This window comes from Tupaia chinensis, unplaced genomic scaffold (assembly GCF_000334495.1).
Source record: "Tupaia chinensis unplaced genomic scaffold, TupChi_1.0 Scaffold000086_1, whole genome shotgun sequence".
Taxonomy (NCBI): domain Eukaryota; kingdom Metazoa; phylum Chordata; class Mammalia; order Scandentia; family Tupaiidae; genus Tupaia; species Tupaia belangeri.
Window position 1 is genome coordinate 2,836,468 of NW_006159548.1, and position 5,793 is coordinate 2,842,260.

The 5,793-nt window shown below is 40.9% G+C and overlaps 1 pseudogene; it reads right to left on the reverse strand.

The window, feature by feature from the left end:
• Positions 1-299: 299 nt before the first annotated feature.
• LOC102499252 (cytochrome c oxidase subunit 6C-like) lies at positions 300-804 on the reverse strand (annotated as a pseudogene).
• Between the last annotated feature and the right edge of the window lie 4,989 nt (positions 805-5,793).

The window sequence follows — 5,793 nt, forward strand, 5'->3', positions numbered from 1 at the left end:
CTGTGATATTCTTTTAGAGGAGCAGAAAATGAACTAAGACAGAATCCCTGTATTAGTTCTCACCAAAAGGACTCCATAGTGCCTAGGAGCTCAGCCAAACTCCAGGGCCTATTAGCTCAATAGCTACTTGGCTCAAGAGAGTCAGGCAGCTTCATATTGGAGTGGTATAAGGGAGCTCAGTTCTTTTTTTTTTAATGTCCACAGTATTTATTAAAAGAAACTATTTTTTAGCCCATGTATTCATGTTTCATAGTTCATGAACATGGCACCAGTCCAACAACATTATTTGCATTCCAAAATCACTTTGTACTCTGAAAGATACCAGCCTTCCTCATCTCTTCAAAATCTTTCATGAAATCATAATTTCTTTTTTTGGGGGGGGGAGAGGGAGATTTTCGCTATAGGGCGCGTGCACTCACCAGACAGAGAGAGACAGAGATAGAAAGCGAGAAATCATCCTCCAGGGGGGATGGTCACGCCGCAATCCCTTCTCCTCCATTCTACTCTTGGGATCCTGGGCACGCACACACACGCGCCCGGCGGGAGTTTTAAGCCACCGGATCTGAGACCAAACTGCGGTCGACTACGTGGGAGTCCAGTGACATAGCCATTACGCTAACTGCTGGTTCCCAAATCATAATTTCTGTAGAAATTTGCATATGCCTTCTTTCTTGGTTTGGCCACAGCAAACTTATAGGAAGCTGCAACACTCAGGGATACAATGAATGCTCCAACAACATGAAATCACAGATACTTGGCCAGAAAGCCACACATCTGAGGTTTCGCCAGAACACTGGAAGCCATGGAAGTTATTGTGCCTCAACAGGAACGTCCTTCCTGGCTAAAGAAGAAAAAATAAAATCAGAGAGCTCAGTTCTGATCACCTCTCTCCTAGATTCACCTAAACTTATTTAACCATCGAACACGTTCATTGAATGACAGACACTTCTTACCATCCTGATAACCAGTATTCACAATTAAAGTTTTCATAAAATACTCTGAGAAATGGAGATAGCCATACCCTTATGGAGCATCTTTTCATCTTTAACACAAACTGACTCATCTAGGAAAAAAAAAAGTTCACAATGATGCTGATTGGTCATGATCAATGTTTTAAAAACAGTGCTTTACATAAACCAAGGACAAAAATCACTGAAAAGGAAATAAACATAAAGTAAATGTCTCTAAGATTACACGATGTTATCTACATATTTTGAAAACAATTTCACTATTTGGTGGGAAGTCAAATAAACCATATACAAATTTAATACTCAAAAGAGGAGAAAACTGGCCTGAAGGCATACACTGCTCGCCAAGTTGAAAGAATGTTATTGAAGATCCCTTACATAAATGTTCCTTGACCTTTGAGTGAACCAACAGGTCTTAAAAGTTGCATTAGCCAAAGCAAATTCCCATAGCAAATAAAGTTTTAGATGAAGGCATCAGATTTTTCCCCTCTTCAGTCTAAAGAAGAATTACCATGAACCATCATCAAGAACAGCAAGTTAACATTTTCAGGTTGATTCTCTTACACCATTTACATCTGTGATATACAGAGAACATTGTTCCAGTTCTAAAAAGGAGACTAGGGTCAATTAGCTGATGAACATGACTTAAATGCTTATTACAGGAGAGCTACCTAAAACAATCTCTGCTCAAAATGTCCAGTCACCATATTCTCTGGTCTTCTATACTAAGGGTAGTTGTTTTTAGGGCACCTGTAGATGTATTTGAAATATTTTACTTGATGACTTGCTTGAAAATTTAAAATGTTTTTGCCCTATTTTAGATTCCTGTTGTAAATAAGATTAGTAGTCTAGAAGATGACTAATAATTAATTACTTGTGAATCTACATAGATTTCTTATTAATGCTTTAATTGCATGTTTAAAATGTACAATCTCATTCTCCAGATTGTCTCTGTACTCTGCTCTGTCTCGGTTCTACTTTGAAGTGGCATGAGAATGCAAGCTACTCTAATGTTCAAAAGCATTCATGTGTCTGGGCTTCCAATTGTTTATTTATAAAAGGATAAGTTCAATTTTGCTTCTCATTTATCCAGATTTAAGAATGGCAGGGCCAGCAGGTGCCACAGTGGTTAAGGGATTAGATTCCCATGTGGCTAACTGCAATTCAAGTTCTAGACCTGAAAAGTCACACCAGGCATGTGTGCCTGTGTGCCCAAAATCCAGAGACAAGAATGGAGAAGGGATTGCAGTATGGTCATCCCCCCTAGAGGTCTGATTTCTCACTTTCTGTCTCTGTTTCTCTCTCTCCCCAGCAATCTCACGTGCCCTATAGCAAAAATATTTCAACAACAAAAAAGAATGGTGTTTATACAAAAAAAAAAACACCAACTCATACCAATTAAGCCAAACTTTCTCAAATTTTAATAAGTTAATGACAAACCTTTCTATTCAAGTAATTAGATTTATTTTTTAATGCAAAGATTTATTGGTATGCTCAGCATAAGGATTATGAAACTGGATAAAAAGGAAAATGATCTTTGGGCAAATGGAAATGATGAAAGCATTGCAGCTGACTTTGAACCCACTACAATGGAAAGACTTGTTGCATCTACTTTAGAAGTTAAGCTTCTTCACCTGATGACTTGGCAGGCTTTTCATGCAGATCTTCCTCCTGAGAAGCTCTTCTAATTTCTTTTCATGAACCAGATGGCATTTCAGATAATCTATGTTCCTTATCTCTTTATTCAGGAACTTCCCAATGAGGTCACAGAGGTCCCTTTCAATATTCTCAAAGCAAAGATCTTCAGATCTTGCAGGACCTTCCTTAATTCATTCTCCAACTGCAGAGCAGACTTTAGGGCTTGCCTCCCACTTCCCCAGTTATTTATATCAGACCTCTTAATGGTTGGAAAACAGATAATTCCCTCATGTTTTCTCAGGCACTGCTTTGTATGCTCCCTCTTCAACTCAGCCTGCTCCTTTGGTGAGGGAAGCCAAAGTAGGAAACCATTCCAGGCTTCTTTGGGCCTCCCAACTTGTCCCAGGTACATCGTCCATCACCATTTTCTCTGACGCCTGTGCTGCTGCTGATCAGAGAGAAGCGGCAATTGGTGAAAGAACAAGGCAGGAGTCTGCTTCAGGCTTATTCCTGCCTCCCAACTCACCCCAGGAATATTCTGAGACTTCATAGTTTTCTGAACCACGTGGTCCATTGTGCCACACAACTCCTTTTCCCTTTTACATCTGAAAATCTTTAGGTAAGCTCCAGTTGCACCTGATCTCAAAAGACTGAGAAAGGATACATCTTTCTCAATGGAATAGAGCAATTCTTCTTCAACCATGAACAGCACAAAGGAATTTGAAGGAATGTCAGAAATAGAGTTCAGAATGTTCATGGTGAAAGAGATGAGGAAGTCTTTCCAAGATTTTAAGGAGGAGATATACACCATAAAATAAAAATAAAATAAAATAAAAATTCAATCAGAACTTCTAGAGATAAAGACACTAATACAGGAAATCAAGATCTCTGTTGAAAGTATTAATAGCACACTGGACCATGCAGAAGACAGAATCTCTGAGCTGGAAGACAAAACCTTTGACTTAGACAAAAAACACAAAAAATCATTTTAAAATAATTTTTTAAATGAGAACAACATACAAGAAGCACTAGATATTATGAATTTCCCAAATATTCTAATAATATATATTCCAGAAGGTGAAGAATTGGACAAGGGCATAGAAGGTCTATTCCATTAAATACTTGAAAAAAACTTCCCAAATCTGGAGAAGCAATCAAACATTCAAACCAAAGAAATACAAAGGACCCCAAATAGAATCAATGAAAAAAAAATCTTCTACATGGCACATCATAGCCAGAATGAACAAAATCACAGATAAAGACAAGAAGCTAAAATTGGCAAAAGAGAAATGTCAAGTTACTTTCAAAGGTTATCCCATAAGGCTAACATTGGATCTCTCACTGGAAACAATAGGAAAATACATTCAAAGTGTTAAAAGTAAAACAATTTCGGCCAACAACACTATACATGCCAAGATTACCCTTCAAATGGGAAGAAAAGATAAAAAAAAAATTCTGAGATAAAAAAAGCCTGAAAGAATTTACCACCTCTAGGCCAGACTTCAAGAAGTTCTGAAGGAAGAGCGAGACCCCTGGGATAGGAACTTCAAGGGAGGACTGCCTCCCGTAGCTTCGGCCCCGGGACCCCCAAGCCAGACACCCATTTTTCAGCCAGGTACACTTTTTTTTCCCCTTTTTCTATCCCCTTACCCTTCTCTTTCATTTACAAATTTTTCTCTTCTGATTAACACATAGGAACACCCTCCGTCCTGCCACACCACCCTCCCATCTTTAGACCCATGGGCCAGGAACTTCGAGGGAGGGCTGCCTCCCATAGCCTCAGCCCCGGGACCCCCTAAGAACTAAGGAATGCCCTCTGTCCTACCACACCACCCTCCCATTTTTAGACCCCTGGGCCAGGAACTTCGAGGGAGGACTGCCCCCCTTAGCTCCAGCCTCGGGACTCCCAACCCAGACACCCCTCTTTCAGCCAGGTACACTTTTTTTCCCCCCTTTCTTAAAATGTCCCCTTACTGACTTCTTTCATTTGTAAATTTTTCTCTTTTGATTAACACATAGGAACGCCCTGCGTCCTACCACACCACCCTCCCATCTTTAGACCCCTGGGCCAGGAACTTCAAGGGAGGACTACCCCCCATAGCTTCATCCCCAGGACCCCCAGGCCAGACACCCCTCTTTAAGCCAGGAACACCCTCCATCCTACCACACCACACTCCCATCTTTAGACCCCTGGGCCAGGAACTTCGAGGTAGGGCTGCCCCCCGTAGCTTCAGCCCTGGGACCCCCAAGCCAGATGCCCCTCGTTCAGCCAGGTGCACTTTTTTTCCCCCTTTTTTCTTCCTGTCTCCTTTCCCACGTCTTTCATTTGTCAATTTTTCTCTTCTGATTAACACATAGGAATGCCCTCCGTCCTACCACACCACCCTCCCATCTTTAGACCCCTGGGCCAGGAACTTCGAGGGAGGACTGCCCCCCATAGCTTCAGCCCCGGGACCCCCAAGTCAGACACCCCTCTTTCAGCCAGGAACACCCTCCGTCCTACCACACCACACTCCCATCTTTAGATCCCTGGTGAAATCACGTGCTGCGCGCGACTTTTTCTTTATTCTACATATTATTTTTTTCCCACTTATTCAGTCCTCACTTCTTTTATCTGCACCACCCCTGGTTGTCTAGATAGGTCTAGAATTACAATTCTGAAATATTCTAGCATTTTAAGACTCTCTAGAATCCTCCCTTTCACTGAACCAGCTGCGAAAAAGGAGATACATTTCTTTGTACACCTGAAGAGAATACTTTTTCTTGGATTCCATTACTAAACACAATTGAAGAGAGAGTTTGGCTTTCTCCATTCCTCATTGGAAAGGAAACACACTTGCTCCTACTCGAAGAAACATTCTCGTTAAAAGGTTTTTCAAAGGGAACTCATCTCCCATTGGTTAGAAGTAGAACCTCAGGTCTGAATAAAGCAGGAAATATGTCTCCATCAAAGGAACACTTTAACTCTCTTCCTTTTCTTGAAAAGATAGAGGACGTTACCAAAATGTCTGAGATAGAGTTTAGAACATTCATGTTGAACAAGTACTATGAGCTGGAACAGAAAAGAGACAATGAACTACAGGAGATGAGAAAGTCCTTCAACGACATGAAGGAAGAAATGCTAAGGAAGAATAATACGGAACTATTAGAGGTGAAGTCTGTAATACAGGAAATCAAAAACTCTCTC